At 42.0% G+C, this 20,525-nt stretch overlaps 1 long non-coding RNA gene across 1 annotated transcript in view; it reads right to left on the bottom strand.

Annotated features, from left to right (window-relative positions):
• LOC123836897 (uncharacterized) overlaps nucleotides 1-10,091 on the bottom strand; it is a 35,518-nt gene extending 25,427 nt beyond the window's left edge. The window contains exons 1-2 of the long non-coding RNA XR_006789113.3: nucleotides 9,883-10,091; nucleotides 3,272-3,386 (exon numbers count right to left, since the gene is read on the bottom strand). This is a non-coding gene — a long non-coding RNA (uncharacterized LOC123836897). The remainder of the gene's footprint in view (nucleotides 1-3,271; nucleotides 3,387-9,882) is intronic.
• Nucleotides 10,092-20,525: the final 10,434 nt, after the last annotated feature.

The following is a 20,525-nucleotide window of genomic DNA, read 5'->3' as shown; positions in this document are numbered from 1 at the left end:
CAGGCTATAAGAAAAAGAAAAACAGACTCGATACCAGAGAAGCACATTGGAAATCATGGACCCCTCAACTTTACCGCAAATGGATTTCCTGTTCTGTTTGCAAAGAGATCAAGAAAGATGTCCATGCCAAAAGTGTGTGTGTTGAGAGCCTCAGGGTCACTGCTGACTCCGAGTGGCCCACATGGGAGCACACAGAAGGGCAAAGAGTGGGGGCACATGCTCTCCTCCCTGAGGAATGCAGCTTCTTCACAGAACTCTGCTCCTATGGTAACCACCACATATCACCAGGAGTCCCTTCAAGATGAATGGATGTGTTAGCAAGAGATTGATGTTGTGCTGCGACGATTGTGTTGGATAGAGTGTCACATAGGAAGACTGTATCAGATAAGAATATCCCTTGTGGATTAAAATCGTAAATGAGCAGGGTTGCACCCAGCATCAGGGTTGCATGGAGAACAAGCCCATGCCCAATGCCCGGGGCAGGGCAACAGGTGCAGGGAAGGGTTGCCCTGCTCCTTCTCCCCAGCAAGCCCAGGATTAGTGTTTGTTCCTCGTGGGTCTTCAGTCCTCTCCCACTGGCTTCCAGACTATCTTGTCAGGGTACAGAAGGGTCCCTCTTAGGGGCTGGGCCTCCCCAGGGCTCAGCCAGACAGGACCTGCCAATCTCCATCTAGTCCAGGAGGAGAGTCAGCTGCTTCACTGGACCATAAACATAGTCGGTGCTCTGGGCAAAGCAGAGAGTCACTGTAAAGACTAGCGTTCTGCTTGTCACTGGCAAGTACTACAGCAATCACACTTCAAAATCTAAAACAGCACATGGAAGTAAATTCTCCCGCCCCACACCCTGCCCAGATTTGCAAGGGGGAGAGTAGCTGATACACCAGTGGTTGTCAAACCTAGGCAGAAAGCATCTGTTTCATTCTGGAAAACACTTACTGAGCATCTTCTATATGCTACTCTCCAAACTTGGCACAGTTTATAGAATTTTAAGTTAAAGGAAAAGGATATACTTATTTGATTGCAAGCACAAAGAGAAAAAACTTAAGATTTAGGAAGAATTTTCCCTAATAAGCTCAACAAACTCTTGTGGAATAAATCAGGAAATAATAGGTTTTGTTCCTGGATGTGTAAATGGAATATCATGTTTGGGCATAAGGACACAGTCTTTCTTTATCAGAAGAGAAGCTCACTTTCAATAGAACATAGAGTTTGGTTGTCTTTGATCAAATATTTTTTTAAATTTAAATTCAATTAGCCAACGTATAGTACATCACTAGTTTCAGATGTAGTGTTCAATGATTCATTAGTTGCGTATAACATCCAGTGCTCATCACATCACGTGCCCTCCTTAATGTCCATCACCCGGTTGCCCCATCCCCCACCCACCTCCCTTTCCGCAACCCTCAGCTTGTTTCCCAGAGTCAAGAGTCTCGTATGATTTGTCTCCCTCTCTGATTTCTTCCCCTTCCAATTTTCCCTCCCTTCCCCTATTATCCCCTGCACTATTCCTTATGTTCCACATATGAGTGAAAACGTATGATAATTGTGTTTCTCTGATTGACTTATTTCACTTAGCATAATCCCCTCCAGTTCTATCCATGTTGATGTAAAAATATCTGTATATTTACGTATTCGATTTCCTAAACCCAAAACTATTTTACTTCCTATCTGGTTGGATGTGAAAACAAGAAGAAAATACATCTTTCAGGGCGCCTGGGTGGCTCAGTCAGTGAGGCGTCTGCCTTCAGCTCAGGTCATGATCCCAGGGTCCTGGGATCGAGCCCCAAGTCAGGCTCCGTGCTCAGTGGGGAGCCTGCTTTTCCCTCTCCCTCTGCGCGCCCCCATGCTCTTTCTTGCTCTCACTCTCTCAAATAAATAAATAAATAAAAATCTAAAAAAAAAAAGAAAATATATCTTTCTACGGTGCATAATGGCTCATGTGCTGTGGTATTTTTAGAATGCGTACCTGACATTTAATTACAGCTTTAATTGAGCATCTGAATGTGCCAAATAAATCACCACACCCATGACAAAGATGCCTAGTATTGCTGGTAAGAAGATAAAATGATTCAGCCACTGGGAAAAAGTTTGGTGGTTCCTGAAAAGGTTAAACCATCGAGGTTCCCTATGACCCAGCAATTCCACTGTTGGGTATCTACCCAAAAGAACTGAAAGCAGGGACTCAAACACTCATACAGATTTTTATACACCAATATTCACAGTAGCATTACTCACAACGGCCAAAAGATGGAAACAACCCAAGTGTCCATCCACAGAGGAATAGATAAACAAAATGTGACATACACATACGATGGAACATGGTTCAACCTGAAAACAGAAGGAATTTCTGACACACGCTACTACATGGATGAACCTTAAGGACATTATGCTCCGTGAATAGCCAGACACAAAAGGACAAAGCTTGTCCTTTTCCCACAGATATGAAGTACTTAGAAGAGTGAAATTTTCAGATTCATAGAGACAGAAGATAGACTGGTGGTGGCCAAAGACTAGAGGGGGAGCGAGGGGGAGTTAGGGTTTAATGGGGACAGAGTTTCAGTCTGGGAAGATGAAAATGTTCTGGAGACAGTGGTGGTGATGGTTTCATAACACTGTGAATGTACTTAAAGCCCCCGAAACATATACTTAAAAATGATTAAGATGGTAAATTTTATGTATGTATATTTTACCACTAAAAAAAAGAGAGAGAGAGAGAGAGGAAAAATGGTGCCTACCCTGAGGATAATCCTCCCTCCCGTTGAGAACAACCCACCAAACCATTAATGCCTGTGGCCACACTGGCCCTCATCTTCCCACCCAGACCTTTAAAACCATCACTCTCAAAGATAGGTGACAGGTCAATGCTCAGAAAGAGGATGAGATCTCACCCCAGCTAGGTCAGATTAACATATTTCATCACGGAAAGAGAAAAGACCAGAAGAGGGCTCATTTTCCATCACTGAATTAGTAACCCCAGCAGCACTGGTAGAAGCCAAAGTGCTTGAATACCTAGTATAGACCACCTCCAGGACAAAGGGGATGCTCTCTTCCTAGCTTCCCAAGGCCTTTCTGGGTTAAGACAACATGAGGCAGTCCCTCTTGATCTCAACTGTTAAAATTACGAGGGAGAGGTGGGGTGTCGGTGTGGGGCTGGGAGAGGAAAGGGGTTAGCAGGGAGCGAAGAGGAGAGGCAGAAAGACAGATAAACTCATGTCAACCCCTGAGAACAACAAACTGGAAGCAGAGCATAACCATTGTGTCCGTGACTTACTGGTCCAAGAAGTCAGGGTCGCAGGAAGGAAGGAGGGCATTCGTGTTTCTCCGAATCCTTTCCACAGAATTGTAGCCTCTTATCTTCAACCAGCATTGGACACCACTTATCACAGCTGGGAAAAAAAAAAAAAAAAAAAAAGTTTGTATCAGCCCCAGAGGCTCTAACAACATATAGGGAGAACGGATGGGGCAGTTCAGGGTGAGAAGTACAAGGAGTTTTTTCCAAAGACTACCCATCGTGGTGCACTTGTACCTTTTCTGCTGAACTCTCTGGCATTTCCACCTGCTTCTAGAATGCAAAGCAGCAGGAAGACAAGACCCAAGCCTATTCTCCACACTTCATGATGCAAACAAATGTGTGCACTTAATTAAAACAAATTTCTACACGCTGTTTTTGTTACCCCTTCAACAAAAATATAAAAATTTATAACAAGAAGATGCCCAAGAAAGCATTCTCTAAGTTGTACATTGCCATGTAAACCTTGATTTTCTTCTGTACTGGTCTGCTGGAACTGCCATAACAAAAGACCGCAGACCAGATGACTTAAACAACAGACATTTCTTTTTTCCGCACTTTCTGGAAGTCCAAGAGCAAGGAGCCAGCAGGGTTGGTTTCCAATGAGGCCTCTCTTCCTGGCTTGCAGATGGCCACCTTCTCACTCTGTGCTTAGATGGCTTTTCCCCGTGCTTATGCAGAGGGGGAGAGAGATCTCTGCTGGTTCTCCCTCTTCTTACAAGGACACTAGTCCTATGGAATTGGGGCCCACCCTGATGACCCCATTTAACGTTGATTACCTCCTTAAAGGCCCTTTGTCCCAATACAGTCACACTGGGGGTTAGGGTTTCAACATCGGAATTGGGGAACATAATTCAGTCCAAAACAACTTTGCATAGAAGTCTACCACTTTCAAAGCACTTTCGTGTACATTATCATTTTTAACCCTCACCACAAACCTGGAGATAGGCAAGGCAGGTGTCACCCCATGGTACGGAGGAGGAAGCTGGGTGTTGGGGGTTCCACACCTCACCTGGGGACATGAAACTGCTAAGTGGCAGAGCTAGAATTCAAGACCAGGGCTGCGGGACTCCAGAATCCTTAACTGAAGTAAAGAATTTCACTGGTTCAATTAAAAACATATATATTTAGTGCTTTCTACGACACTTTGTTGGGGCAAAGTCCAAACACGAGAGGCCTCTCATAGAACGAAAAGCACGTGGCCTTGGAAGACAGAAATGTGTGCATGTGCATGTGTGTCCAAGGTGTATTTCACTTTCCTGCCCATTCACCTCTGTTCGTATACTACTTTTCCTCCTGGACCTACTTTATGTGACCTCTTCTCCCCCAAAGCCTTGTAGCCCATGGTGAACTTGCTCTCCTCTGAGATATTGGTCTCTAACACTCTTTTGAGAACAAATCCCTTTCTGTCTAGAAAGGGATTCTAATTTGCACGTCTTTATAGCCTGTTTCCCCAGCCTCAGCCATTCCCGCCTGGATGTAAGACTGACTCTGCTCTGCAGCTTGCCCAATCACAACAGTGCAGATTTGTTTTTAAAAGTTTTCCCTGAGGGGCGCCTGGGGGGCTCAGTAGGTTAAGGGTCTGCCTTCAGCTCAGGTCATGATCCCGGGGTCCTGGGATCCAATCCTGCATCAGGCTCCTTGCTCAGCAGGGAGTCCACTTCTCCCTCTCGCTCTCCCTCTGTGGGCTCGCTCTCTCTCGCTCTCTCTCAAATAAATAAATAAATCTTAAAAAAAAAGTTTTCCCCGAATCTCAGATATCTGCTGAGAATAAATTATTTTATTGCTAACAGCCTAAATCTCAGTGACATAAAAATGTCCTTCTCCCAAGGTCGAAAAAACACAAAACAAAGGGCTATAAATCCCCACTGTCCCTGAATCAAGATGCCACCTTCTCCACCATCCAGGACATGCACTCCCATATGAGAAGTGTTGAGAGTGTTCTTTCTCCTTGTTTTTGCTTTCTTCTAAGAGATTTTCCAGAATGAAGAGTTCCTGCAAGCTGGAAGCTCCTGAGTGTGCACAGAGTAAATGTCCCCTCCCATAGTGCATTATTGTGTAATTATATACAGTCCAAGAACAAAGTGCCTGAAGCATTAGTGATCTGACAATGTGTTCAATTCCAGACACGAACACATGAATCCCTGATCTCCTCCAGGGAGGTAAGCCCTGTGTGCGCGTCCTCGCTCTGGCCTCTACCAAACGCTGGAGCACTGAAGAAACAGATGTGCAGTTAGCTAATACTGGAGTTGGGCATGCTCTATAAAAGCTATCTCTAAAAGTTTATTTCCTTTGGGTTAATAAATGCTCTTTGAGAGGGACGCCTGGGTGGCTCAGTCGGTTAAGCGTCTGCCTTTGGCTCAGGTCATGATCTCAGGGTCCTGGGATCGAGTCCCGCATCGGGCTCCCTGCTCAGCGAGGAGCCTGCTTCTCCCTCTGCCTGCCGCTCCCCCTGCTTGTGCTTTCTCTCTCTCTCCCTAATAAATAAATAAAAATAAAAAAATAAATACTCTTTGAGATTATAATATCATCAGGTAAACGAAATGCAACAGGTTCTTCTGATTAAAACAGGTTATGTTTTCAAAGTTGTTTTTAAGTTTTAGGTAAGGCAACTATCCTGGTTTGCCTACAACCGTGGAACATCCCAGGATGCAGGAATTTCAGTGTTAAAACTGGCGAGAGTCCTGGGCAAACCGAGATGGTGGATCACCCTATTAAATGATGTGAGACTGGGAACCTATTACAGAAAGCATAACCTTTGTGTGTGGGGGGGGGCGTTTTGTGGTTATTTCATTTTTCTGTACTCATTCCTACGTTCGTCCTGAGACAAGGACACTATCAGCAGCTTCGTAACTCTGTAGTGAGAGCTTAGGTATTCGGTGTGAGTGTATAGTCAGTGGAGCGTTAGGAGGGGCACCAGGCAAGTGACCCCTGGGGTCAGAGCAGAGGGGAATCTGGAGCCCAGAGACCCAAACTGTGCCAGAGGGTACAATCTAGGAGCCATTCCAACATCTGGAACATGGCTGAGAACCTAGAAATATGAAGGGAAATAAAAGACCTCGGGGGAACCAAAATCAGTATCACAGTCTCACGTAAAAGAGCTCCTGCCAGACCATTCCTTAGAGCCTGATTCTAGGACAGTTGGTTTATCTATGTTCCCCTGAAACACAGAATCCAAAATCAGCAACAGAAATGCCACAAAGCAGGCACAATGTGGGCAGAAAGGTGTGTCTACCATCAATCTAATGGCAATAGAGAGAACATAACGATAAAAAGAAAGGATCGGTCTGGTGTCATTTACCATAAGTAACGCCTTGACCTTGTGGGTCCCTGATAAGAGTCAAATGTTCTGCTCTCACAGATGCCACCCTCCAAGGTCACAGGATGCCTTAATGCCTCTCAGATTTTCAAGGTCACTCACTCATACTTGGAGAATAGATGTACGAATTGTCCTACATTAGAATACTTCTGAGCAATGAAAGGAACAAACCATTGCTAAGCGGATGATCTCAAAAACATTATAACATGAGGGGGGAAGGCAGCTACTGAAGAGTTCATACTATATGGTTTCATTTATAAAAAATTCTAGAACAGGCAAAGTTAACCCGTGATGATAGACATCACAAAGTGGGTCATTCTTAAAGGCAATGGGCCTTTCTTTGACTGGAAAGATGACATGAAGACTCTTTCTGAGGTGACAGAAACATTCTGTCTTGGTTGGGGAGGTGGTTATACAGGTGTATACCAATTGTCTAATGTATCAACCTAAACACTTCAGACCTGCACATTTTATTATTTATTAAGTATACACCATTTAAAAATAGTTTCTGAAACACATTTATTGATAGCATTTTTTCTAAATCAGAAATAACACATACCATGTCAACTATCTGCTTAAAAATCAAAAATCAAAACAGTTTCTTAAAATAATACAGTCAGGGTGCCTGGATGGCTCAGTAGGTTAAGTGTCCGACTCTTGATTTCGGCTGAGGTCACGATCTCAGGGTCGTGAGGTCAAGCCCGGCATCAGGCTCCATGCTAAGCGTGGAGCCTGCTTGAGATTCTCTCTCTCCTTCTCCCTCTGCCCCCTCCCCACTTGTTCTCTCTCTCTCTCTTTGAAAAAAATAAATAAACAAAAATAATACAATTACTCAAGGTTCATTCACAAGTACATAGTATGTCTCATCAGCCCCTCCTACATGCCTGGCATTGTGCTCGCCCCTGGGAATACAAAGAGGAATAAATATTATCCCTGCCTTCCTACTACTGACAGGTAGATGCAAGGCCAGATGCTCCCAATATAACGTGATAAGGTGTGAATAAGAAGAGAGAGGTAGGGAAGGAGGTAGTTGGGAATCTGGGAAGATTTACCAGCACCAGCAACATTTGAGCTGAGATGTAGAGAATGCAGTTACCACCAAGAGGATGGAGAAGTGTAAGATGAAGAATTGCAGGCAGAAACGGCATTTGCAAAGAGAGGCACAAAGGGTAGTTTTATTGGAGAACAGGGAACCCAGGGCAGCTGGTGCATGGAGTACAGGAGAGAAACAAAAGATGAAATTGAGAAGACACAACGGGGCCAGACAGTGAGAGGCATTTGGACTTTATCCGATGGCCAACAGGGAGCCCGTGAGAGTGAATGATCGGGATGGTTTTATCATTAGATCACTCTCTGCAGCAATGTGGAGGGTAGCTTGGAAGGGGCCAATGATAGGGCAAAGACACTGGTTACCCTGTGCCAGGTGATGGATATTAACTGGACTAACTGCGGTGATCATTCCAAGGTGTAGACAAATACTGAATCATTATTGTTGTATACCTGAAATTCATATAATATTACATGTCAATTGTACCAAAAACATAAAAATAAGATTATAAAGGTCCCCTCTTTTTAACACACCAATTAAATTTTGTAAATGTAATTATAAGAGAGAGTGTTACTGACTGAAAACGCCAGAGACACACAGAGATGAGTGTGTGTGCCCAGTGAGCACCGCTGTGAACTCCAGGAGAGCTAAGGGAGGAACACACTAAGGCAGTAGGTAAGGGGATGGGGCTTTTCTGGCAGAAAACAAAAATCCACAGGATTTAGCAACATCGAGAATAAGAAAAGGGGAACAGCTGGAGACAACTTTAAGACACTCAGCTAGAGCATTTAGCCCAGAGGTGACTTTTTTTTAAGATTTTGTTTATTTATTTGTCAGAGAGAAAGAGACTGAGCACAAGCAGGGGGAGTGGCGGGCAGAGGGAGAAGCAGGCTCTTTGCTGAGCAGGGAGCCCGACATGCAGGGCTCGATCCCAGGCCCCTGGGATCATGACCTGAGCCGAAGGCAGACATTTAACCTACTGAGCCACCCAGGCGCCCCAGCCAGAGGTGGCTTCCTTTAACGAGATCACAACTACGGGCAGAAGGGTTCGCCGTGAGAGCGAGGAGGGCTTGAGGTGCCTGCAGGACTTCAGCTGCACCTGTCTGGCTGATGTCCGGAATAAACATCGGAAGGAGTTTGGAAGGCAGTGATGGACCAGACGAGAAGCTGGAGATTCATCCCCCCAAATGCCACCCAGTCCAGCCAGAGCTCAAAATGTTGATGAGGGTGGGGTGAATCTGGCCTCATCAAAGTCTTGCTGGGGACGCCTGCATGGCTCAGTTGGTTAAGCAACTGCCTTCAGCTCAGGTCATGATCTCAGGGTCCTGGGATCGAGCCCCGCATCGGGCTCCTTGCTCAGCGGGAAGTCTGCTTCTCCCTCTACCTCTGCTCTCTCTCTCTCTCTGACAAATAAATAAATAAAATCTTGAAAAGAAAAAGAAAAAGAGAAAGACTTGCTGAAGCATTTGGAACTGAGAACACCTGTCCGTGCACAGGTAGGGCTAGCAAGGAGAGCATGGGCTTTGGAATCAGGAGACCTGGGCTCCAATTCTAGCACTCCACTGGGAGTACGGGGAAGGCTAGCAGAACAGGGGAGGAAGGGAAGAGCAGACAGAGAGAAAGGAGAAGGGTAAAGCCATCCCCGAGAGGGGTGCTCCTTCCACTACTGTCCTCCACCTGAAACCACTCCTCCTCCGGATGCAGGAAACACAGCAGAGTGGCCCCGCCAGCTTGTTGAGCACTAGGGAGTTGAGAGCAGTTCACGGGCCCAGTAAAAAGAGACACGGGCATTGGATAAGCCCAAGCCTTAGTGCTTTTGAACAAGAAAAGCTGCCGAATTTCTGGGATCCGCTACAAAAAGAAAATGTGAGGCTTTCTGTTAAAAAAAAAAAAAAAATTCAGAATTTCAAGCTGTTAATAGTGCATTAAACCAAACACGGGGCTTTTCTAAGCTCAGAGATCAGTGCAACCGCACAGACCACACATCCATGAACTTGGACAGTTTAATAATCTCTCTGAACATTAAAATACCCCTCTCTACAGCAAAGATAATGGTCCTTACTGCACGACGTGCTGAGGGGGGATTCGATGTTAACCATGTGTGTGAGACGAGCCTGACCCCATCAGTGCTCAGTACCTGGTGGGATTTTTCTCGCCACTGCTCAGCTCCATTTGCCCTCAGAACCAACCGTGGTCTCTAGGCAGCAGGCTTCCTAGGGCACTTACCCCACATCTCCTTAGAAAGTAGTCAGTGGTAGTCCTGGCTTGCCTAGGGAAAAAAGTTTGCAGACGAGGCCCTCGTTAAATGATACGCGTCAGACACTCTTAGCAAATATAACTGCAAAAACAGGAAACAAGGCAATGTTCAAGGAAGCTTCCCTCCCCGAGGAGACACCTCCATTTGTCATGTTTCATTGCCCACACTGTATTGCCAGGCCCTGTGTGTCGTGCTATAAATAACATATTCTACCAGGAGCCCTTGGCTGGGACAGAAACGAGGAGTCCGTTTACCGAGAAGAGCAGACAGATGTCGTACATCGTGAAATTGTCCGCTTCCGCTGCTGATTCAATCCTCATGCGACTCGGGCCACGCAAGGATGGAAGAGAACGGTGTTCTTTTTTTGGTTTTGTTTATGTTTATCATCTAGAAGCTTTATTGTTTTGTCTTTAACACTTAGGATTTTTTTTGGCAGGGGTGGGGGGGTGGTGGAGGGTTATGGCAAAGGAGGGATCTAAATTACATTTTTCTGTGTAGATATCCTGCAGGCCCAACCCTATTTATTGAAAAGACAGTCTTGCCCTGCCCGGCAGGAATCCCAGTTTTTATAAATTTGAGCATTAATTGAATCTTGGGTTGGATGTGCTAATATATTTTTCTCCTGTGATCTTCCAGGAGTTTTATAGTTTCCTGTTTCACATTTAGTCTGTGATCCATTTGGAGTTCATCTTGGAAAAGGGTATCAGGTCTGTGTCTAGATTCATTTTTTTCTTTTTTTTGTATGTGGATGTTCAGTTGCTTCAGCACCATTTGTTGAAACGAATTTATTTTTGTAATATATGTTAAAATAAACATATTCTGGGCACCTGGGTAGCTCAGTCGGTTAAGCATCTGCTTTCGGCTCAGGTCATGATCTCAGGGTCCTGCGATTGAGTCCCACATCGGGCTCCCTGCTCCGCGGGAAGCCTGCTTCTCCCCCTCCCGCTCCTCCTGCTTGTGTTCCCTCTCTCGCTGTGTCTCTCTCTGTCAAATAAATAAAATCTTTAGAAATAAATAAATAAACAATGAATCATGGAACACTACATCAAAAACTAATGATGTAATGTATGGTGATTAACATAACAATAAAAATTTAAAAATAAATAAATAAAATAAACATATTCTTATGGAAACAAGACACATTTAATCAGCATTAAACCACCTAAAATCATGTCACATTCCAGGCTTTCGGATCCTCGCAGCAGTATGGCAAGGGAACAGCAGTGGATAAGGGAGGTTTATCTGAAGGAGTGAGTTTTCTTAAAAATCTTCAAGAATTTATTATACAAGAAGTTCTTAGGGGCACCTGGGTGGCTCCATCAGTTAAACGTCTACCTTCGGCTCAGGTCATGATCCCAGGGTCCTGGGATAGAGCTCCCTGATCAGTGGAGAGTCTGCTTCTCCCTTTCCCTCTCCCTCTGCCTCTCTCTCTCTTTCTCTCTCTCATGAATAAATAAATAAAATCTTTTAAAAAAGAGATTTATTTAAAAAAATAATAATAATCCTGTTTTGTACTTTTAATTTTTACTTGATATGTTCCTAACAGCTCTTTGTGTCAATAAGTGATATTTTTACATCATCATCTTGATGGATGCCGACACATGATATGCTAACTGGCCTACACCTCCTCCCTTTCCTGAACACAGATTCTCTCCACCTCTTTAAGCTTCTGCCTTCCAGATTCCTGTTTTAATGGTACCCACCACTATGGCTTAAGAAATAAATCCAAAGTCCTCCCTTTGTGTTTCCTTTCCTAATCCCATTTCCTTTCCTACCTCTGAGTAACCATTATTCTAAAATTAGTGCTTCTCATTCCCCATGCATGAATCTACCCCCATTACTATCTCCAACTGTATCCATTTAACAATGTATTGTATGGCTTTGTAGACTTTAAATCTATCCTACTGTATACATTCTTCTGCAGGTTGCTTTCTTCACTCACAATGATGCTGCTAAGTTTTATCCATGTTGTTGTATGTAACTTTCATTTATTCATTTTTAACTACTATCTGGTATTTCATTATATGAGTTGACTCATTCATTTCCTACTGATAGTAAAGATAAGAATGATGCTATCTTCTGGTATAATCTGTAGGAGTTTCTTTAGAGTCCATACCCAGGACCAGAATTGCAGGGTTGAAGAGTGTATGTATCTTTTTTTATTATTCAATTTAAACTAAAACTAAAACCAGAAAAAAAAAAACAGTTCACCCATTTCTCCCACCCCAACCTCGTGCCTCTGGCAACCACTCATCTTTTCTCTGTATCTATGAGCTTAGTTTATTACAGACCTATTTTTTTCTAGATTCCACATGTAAGAGAGATCATATGGTATTTGTCTTTCTCTGTGTGAGTTATTTCGTTTAGCATTATGCCCTCAAGGTCCATCCATGTTGTTGCAAATGGCAAGATTTCATTCTTGTTTTGTGGCTGAGTAACATTTCATTACATATGTATATGCCACAAATTTTTTTTATCAATTCATCCATCAATGGACACAGGCTGGAGGTGCCTGAGTGGCTCAGTCAGTTAAGCATCTGACTCTTGATTTTGGCTCAGGTCATGATCTCAGGGTCATGAAATTGAGCCCTGCGTCGGGCTCCATGCTCAGTGCAGAGTCTGCTTGAGATTCTCTCTCTCCTTCTGCCCTTCTCCTATTCTCTAATATAAATAAAATAAATCTTTAAACAAAACGGACACTTAGGCTGTTTCCACATCTTGGCTACTGTAAATAATGCTGCAATGAACATGGGAGAGCGTATATCTTTTGGAGTTAGAGTTTCCCTTTTCTTTGGATAAATACCCCAAAGTGGAATTTTTGGATCATATGGCAGTTCTATTTTTAATTTTTTGAGGAAGTTCCATACTGTTTTTCATAGTGTCTGCCCCAATTTACCTTCCCACCAACGGTGTGCGAGGGTTCCCTTTACTCCACATCCTCTGCAGCATTTGTGATTATTCTAGTCTTTTCAATACTAACCAATCTGACAGATGTGAGGTGATACCTCACTGTGATTGATTTGCATTTCCCTCATAATTCGTGATCCTGAGCTTCTTTTCATATACTTTTTGGCCATCTGTATTCTTCTTTGGAAAAATATTTATTCAGATCTTCCACCCACCTTTTAATCAGATTGGTTTTTTGCCATTGAGTTATATGATTTCTTTATATATTTTGGATATTTGCCCTTTAAGAGATACATGATTCACAAATATTTTCTTTCATTTTGTAGGTTGCCTTTTCATTTTGCCAAGTTTTCTTTACCGTGCAGAAGGTTTTCAGTTTGATATAGTCCCACTTGTTTATTTTTGCTTTTGTTGCTTTTGCTTTTGGTGTCAGATTCAAAAATCATTGCCAAGAACTATGTCAAGGAGCTTACTGTCTATGTTTTCTTCTAGGAATTATATGGATTCAGGCCTTGCTTTCAAATATTTAACCCATTTTAGTTAATTTTTTTGTGTGGTGTAAAATAGTGGGTTAGTATCATTCTTATGCATGCAGCTGTCCAATTTTCCCAACACTTTTGAAGAGACTGTCTTTTCCCCATAGTATATCTTGGGCTTCTCTGTTGTAAATTAATTGGCCATTTTTGTGTGGACTTAGTTCTGGGCTCTCTATTCTGTTCCACTGATCTACATGTCTGTTTCTATGGCAATACCACACTGTTTTAATACTATAGCTTTGCAATATAGTTAGAAATCAGGGAGCATAATATCTCCAGTTTTGTTCTTCTTTTTCAAGATTGCTTTGGCTATTCGGGATATTTTATGGTTCCATACATATTTTAGGATTGTTTGTTCTATTTCTGTGAAGAAATGCCACTGGAATTTTTATAGAGATTGCATGGAACCTGTATATTGTTTGGGATAGTATGGAACATTTTAACAATATCAATTCTTCCAATCCATGACCATGGATTTCCATGTATTTGTGTCTTCTTCAATTTCTTTCAATAATGTCTTATAGTTTTCAATATACAAACCTTTTACCTCCTTTGTTAAATTTTTCCTACACGTATGTTATTCCTTCTGATGTAATTGTAAATGGGATTGTTTTCTTAATTTCTCTTTCTGAGAGTTCATTTTTACTGTATAGAAATACAACAGATTTTGGTGTATTGATTTTGTATCCTGTAACTTTACTGAATTTATTAGTTCCAACAGTTTTTTGATGGAGTCTTTCAGATTTTTTTTGTATATAATATCATGACATCTGCAAATAGTAATAGTTTTATTCCTTCCTTTCTCATTTGAATGACTTTTATTTCTTTTTCTTGTCTAATTGCTCTGGCTAAGACTTTCAACACTATGTTGAATAAAAGTGGTAAGAGTGGGCATCCTTGTCTTGTTCCTGATCTTAGAAGGAAAGCTTTCATTGAGTATGTTAGCTGTGGGCTTATCATATATGGTCTTTATTATATTAAGGTATATTCTCTCTATACCTGCTTTGTTGAGAGTTTCTATCATAAATTGATGGTGAAGGGCACCTGGGTGGCTCAGTCACTTGAGTGTCTGGCTCTTGATTTCGGCTCAGGTCACGATCTCAGGGTCATGAGATGGAACCCCACATTGGGCTCTATGCTGGACATGCAGTATGCTTGAGATTCTCTCTCTCCCTCTGCCCCTCCTCCCACTCCTCACACTCTCTCTCTCTCTTTCTCTAAAGTAAATAAATCTTTAAAAAAAATAAATTGATGTTGAATTTTGTCAAATGCTTTTTGTGAATCTATTGAGATGATCATATGATTTTTATCCTTCATTTTGTTTATGTGTGTATCACATTGACTGATTTGCAGATACTGAATCATCCCTGAATCCCTGGAATAAATCCCACTTGATCATGGTATATGATCCTTTAATGTACTGTTGAATTCAATTTGCTAATATTTTGTTAAGGAACTGTGTTCTTTAATTAATGGGCAGACGTGTAAAGATTTTAAAGCTGTTTTGTTTTTGGTTTCTTTTCCCCCAGAATGCCTTGATTTATAAGCTGTAAGAGTTTCCTCCAAAATACACTAGGATCTCTGTGGCAGGCCAGTGGGGAAGGTAAACAAGGTGGGACATGACAGAAAATGGTCAAAATCAATTGAACTGTAGTAATATCACAAAACATGGTGCTCAACAGTATAATACATAACACACTAAGAGAGGGAGCAGACTGTGGCTTCTTCTCACTCTATAGAAATATCCAAAATGGCACAACAGTAAATTTGGTGTGCTTCTGTTGAGCTCTGGAATCAAAAGCTCCATGCACACACACAGCCAGTTCATGATGATGAAGTCAATCGAAAAAACCAGTAGTAATTCAAATGACTGGTTTGTGAGATAAAACAACCAGTTGTCCAGTCCTCTGATCAGATAAACCGAATTAAACTCCCACATATCAGAGCTTTATGATTAAAATGAAATTTGGAGTCTTTAATAGACAATCTCTCTATCCTAAAAGTCACTCTAACGCCCCTCATTTCTGGCAAGTCCTTATGATAAATATTTCAGGCTGTTGAGACCTGTGAAGCCCTTGAAATGACATTGCAAAGGCATCAACCTGGCTTATCTGTGTAAAAGCCAGGCTTTAGCATGTAGATCCACAGTGGATATAGTTCACGTGATATTCTTCCTATGTTAGAGCATTTGCAATCTTATGAGTTCCACGTTCACAAGGATAAAGTCAGAAACGACTTTCCCAGCCTCCTCTGCAACTAGGGCAAAGACACGTGACTTAACCCCAACCAATCACGTGCACCTTCATGAGATTGTTTTTTTCACTTGTGTTAGGAAAAGTCTCGAAAAGGAATGCGTATAGAGGGAATTCTGGAAAGATGAAGGCATGGCAGTTTTTTAATCCCTCTGAATTCTCATATAAAAAGATAAAGCAGCTAGGTAGCAAAACCACATTGTCATGGACAACATTTAAACAAGTGGATGACAACATTTCCTTCTCAAACCTCGAAATATAAAATCATCCACTGTCACACGGTCTACAAGTTCTCAACACCTGTGCAAGAGGAAGCAGATTGAAGCAAAAGGGTGTCTGCTGGACTTGAGAGTTGGAAAATTCCCAAATGCCCAACAGGTATGCAAAGGAGAGCTCAGTGGGACAACTTGAGACCAGCAGCTGAAATCAGAAGGGCTTTGCCCAATCCAACAGTGAGTGAGTACAAGAGACTTTCAGTAAGGACTAATGGGTCTGGAGAAGTCAAGCTCCTGCGAACTCCTGAAGCCATTAAGGTGGGCCTCCCTTTCAGGACAGGCCTCCACACTGAGGAGAAGCTTCTGGAAAATGAATCAAAATTCAGGTGGATAGAGACAGACAATCCAGTTAAAAGTGAGGGAGAAGAACAGAAACAACACTGTCAACCATGCCTCCTTCTAAAAGTTCAGGAGAATTGATTTTTTAAATAAACTACATAAAAATATCAAGATGAAATCCCATATGAAGTTATTATAGGAAAAAAGAGATAAAGAAGCTGAAAAAAACCTCTATAAATCATGAACACCCACCAGAAAGGCATGTGTAAAACCTGTAACCTTCTATTAAAAAAAAAAAAAACAACCTAAAATAGATTTTTAAAGGATACAAGCCATAAAAGAAAAACATAAATCAAAACTAAGAAAAACTCAGAAATGAGATGCCAGAACTCTGGAAATACTGTATATAAAGGAAAACATCATCTCAAAAATTGGAAATGAAGAGAAAATTGAAATGAGTAAGTACAATAGCTAATGCTTTAAGAAAACTAGAAAATGTTTTAAAAGGAAATTTTAAAATAAAAATTTTTAATTTTAATTTTAATAAAAAACCAATTCTTGGTTTTGGCTCAGGTTATGATTTCAGGGTCCTGAGATGGAGCCCCGCATCAGGCTCTGCGTTCAGCAGGGAGTTTGCTTGAGGATTCTCTCTCTCTCTCCCCCCACCCCTCCCCCTGCTCTTTCTCTCTCTCAAAATTAATTAATTAATTAAAAAAGAAATGAAGAAAAATAAAGAGGATATGAAAGAAATTAGCAAATATGGACAATATGCAAAGAAGATCCGAAACCGGATAATAGGAGCTGCTGAACAAGAAAACCAAAGCAAGAGAGCAGAACAAATACTAAAAACTTTATTTCAAAAACTATTCAAGGGGCGCCTAAGTGGCTCAGTCGTTAAGCATCTGCCTTCGGCTCAGGTCATGATCCCAGGGTCCTGGGATCGAGCCCCGCATCAGGCTCCCTACTCAGCCAGGAGCCTGCTTCTCCCTCTCCCACTCCCCCTGCTTGTGTTCCCTCTTTCACTTTGTCTCTCTCTGTCAAATAAATAAATAAAATCTTAAAAAAAAATTTTTTTAATAAAAAAAAACTATTCAAGAAAGAGGAAAAAGTCATTGAAACTACATATTGAAAGAGCCCACGGAGTAGCTAAAAATACCAACCCAGAATAATGACCAACACCAAAATGTATTCTAGAAAAAAATTACTGAAAATGAACCGGTGGCGAGCTTTATGATAAGGAAATTTTCTCATCAGACTTTTTGACAGCAAGACTCTATGCCAGAAGAAAATAAAATAATGTATTAATAATGTAATAATTAATGTATTTTATTTTTAAGATTTTATTTATTTATTTGACAGAGACACAGCGAGAGAGGGAACACAAGCAGGGGGAGTGGGAGCGGGAGAAGCAGTCTTCCCACTGAGCAGGGATCCCAATGCGGGGCTGGATCCCAGGACCCTGGGATCATCATCTGAACCGAAGGCAGACGCTTAAAGACTGAGCCACCCAGGCGCCCCATAATTAATGTATTTAAAACTGACTTTAAAGTATAAAGGGCACAAACTGTTAACATGCAAGAAATCAGGGAATACCGTTGCCATCCACAACCCTTTCTAAAGAATCTGCTAGAGATCAAGCCTCAGACAACCAAAATGGCCAGAGACATTGACCTAAGGATTGATGAAGAGCTTTCGACATACTGATATTTGTAGAGCTAAAACTCAGTAAGGCTTACGGGGAGAGTGTAGACTATTCGACGACTATATGCTCAGGTCAAGTGGATAGTACAGCACAGCTACTTAAATGGGGGGAATGAGAACATCTGAGAAAGTAATTCCATTTGTTCACAACAACTCCATTTGTTCACAGTAATTCCCTTTGTGGTGGTAGTAGTAGTAGTAGTAGTCTGAGACTTTATATGAGATAAAATAAGTGAGTAATTGTAAGATATTCTGATTATATCATCCTTTGTGTCTAGGGATTAAGATCATCAGGTCCCTCTCCCTCTGCCTGCTGCTCTACCTACCTGAGCCAAAGGCAGACGCCCAACTGACTGATCCCACCCAGGCACCCCTGACTAGGCTTTAAACTTAACCTTTTGTTTGTTAAATTTGGCTCGGGTCATGATCACGGGGTCCTGGGATCGAGCCCCGCGTCGGGCTCCCTGCTCCGCGGGGAGCCTGCTTCTCCCTCTCCCTCTGCCTGCTGCTCTACCTACTTGTGATGTCTTCTCTCTGTTTTAAATAAATAAATAAATCTTTAAAAAAAAAAAAGCCTAGTCATAAATTTGAATTAGAAGTACCAGTTATAAACTCATGAGGTACTTTTTCTGTTTTGTCTTAAAAACACATATAATATTACATGAATATTTATATATATCCTACTTCTGTCCACTGAAGAGACCTAGAAACAGCGGCCAACCCAGTAGCAATAAACACTGTGAGTGGCCAGATCGTGGTCTTGAAATGCCATTTCGCACTAAAAGAAACCAAGGCTTCTTGGAGAAATGACTGATTCTGGTCTGAGGCACAAAATTCACAAATGAGCCTGTCATGCCAGACAGTGAGGAAACTATTAAAGACCACGAGGGTCATGTCGAAAGGACTCAGGGACCAAACCGAAGAGGCTTCCACTAGCAAAAGACCAAACAATTAGAGCTTTGAAAATGGAATCTGCAATTGACTGAAATATCACTCATGTTTTAATCAAATATGTTTTGACCCAGGAAGTCATGATAATATATACATTTTATAACTAATTGGTCACCTTTAGAGAATGATAGGGTAATAGGAACCAATTTATGGTCTTGAAAACTACTAAATAAAGGGAAAGGAAAATATCAAACAGTTATCCTGCCTTTCAGTGCCTTTCTGATGTGAACAATAAGGGTAACCCAGAAGTAGATAAGGCGAAGAGTATATCTTTATTAAATTATTCCAACTAAAAATTTTTAGAGAAATAGTAAAATGAGAAAAATCACCATTTTGCCATTCCCAGTGAATGGATGGATCTGGGCAATAACTACTGCTAGCTGCTGTCACCACAGAAATAAAGACAATCAGACACTATGTGCATCCTAATAAAAGAATATCTCATAGGTGATGAGGTACATGTCATAATGCATCACATGCTGTAACAAACCATCTCACTACTGGGATGCAAAATTCGATCACTTGGTGAAGGTGGTGTAGGCATGAGATTTTGATTTGGAAAAGAAGGTTTTAGGGCGCCTGGGTGGCTCAGTCGGTTAAGCGACTGCCTTCGGCTCAGGTCATGATCCTGGAGTCCCGGGATCGAGTCCCGCATCGGGCTCCCTGCTCGGCAGGGAGTCTGCTTCTCCCTCTAACCCTCCCCCCTCTCCTGTGCTCTCTCTCTCTCATTCTCTCTCTGTCAAATAATAAATAAAATCTTTATTAAAAAATAATAAATAAAGTTTCATTGGGCGCCTGGGTGGCTCAGTCGGTTAAGCGACTGCCTTCGGCTCAGGTCATGATCCTGGAGTCCCCTGATCGAGTCCCGCATCGGGCTCCCTACTTGGCGGGGAGTCTGCTTCTCCCTCTGACCCTAACCCCTCTCATGTGCTCTCTCTCATTCTCTCTCTCTCAAATAAATAAATAAAATCTTTTTAAAACAAAAGGTTTTTAAAAATTAAAAATATAAAAGAGGAAGAAGTCACCCAGTATTCACTGTAGCAAGGGGGCAGAGCACAGAGAAGGGAGGCATCTGGCTTTCATGGGCAACTTGGTAGGGGTTCTAGTAACAGCACCTCAAACCCCACGTTGGCAGCGGTCAATTTCCTCCTGGAACAGTCCAGCAGTGTAATCAATGTAATTCAGCCACCGTTTCTAAGTGCAAAACTCTCTTGGAAATTCTCTGAGCTAACCTTATTGCTCTTACTAGATTCCCCCACCCCCAAAATGGATTCTGTTGTTTATAATTAAAGGACCCTGACTGATACAGGATCCAAAGGGTAGACAATAGTGTGTTGCACGATGGGCGCGCACGTGTGTGTGTGTGTGTGTGTGTTTAAATTAATGAGTCTCCATGCATTGCCATTAATTTCTCCAAATTCATTTTAAAAGCCTAGAGCAGCTGACAAAAAGGAGCTATTTGCTTTGATCAGTGTTTGCCTCTGAAAGCCTGCAAGAAGATAAGCAGAAGCTTGGCTTTCAGAGAACTCTGTGTATTTGACAGCCATTGGGAGTGTATGTACAGTAATCTTTGGTTTTATATAAACCTGACAAGAGAGTGACAATGACAAGCCTTTCTCGGAAAATTCTGAAAGAATCGTTTATGCTGGAAGCAATTAAGGCTGAAAGCGCACTCCGTGTTCATGTTTATTCAACATCTACATGTCTTTTC

The sequence above is a fragment of the Mirounga angustirostris genome, unplaced genomic scaffold (genome assembly GCF_029215605.1).
Source record: "Mirounga angustirostris isolate CCGP_5_RB_7025 unplaced genomic scaffold, mMirAng1.0.hap1 SCAF_8, whole genome shotgun sequence".
NCBI lineage: Eukaryota > Metazoa > Chordata > Mammalia > Carnivora > Phocidae > Mirounga > Mirounga angustirostris.
The sequence above is the reverse complement of the archived record's forward strand: the minus strand, read 5'-3'. Positions and strand labels throughout refer to the sequence as shown.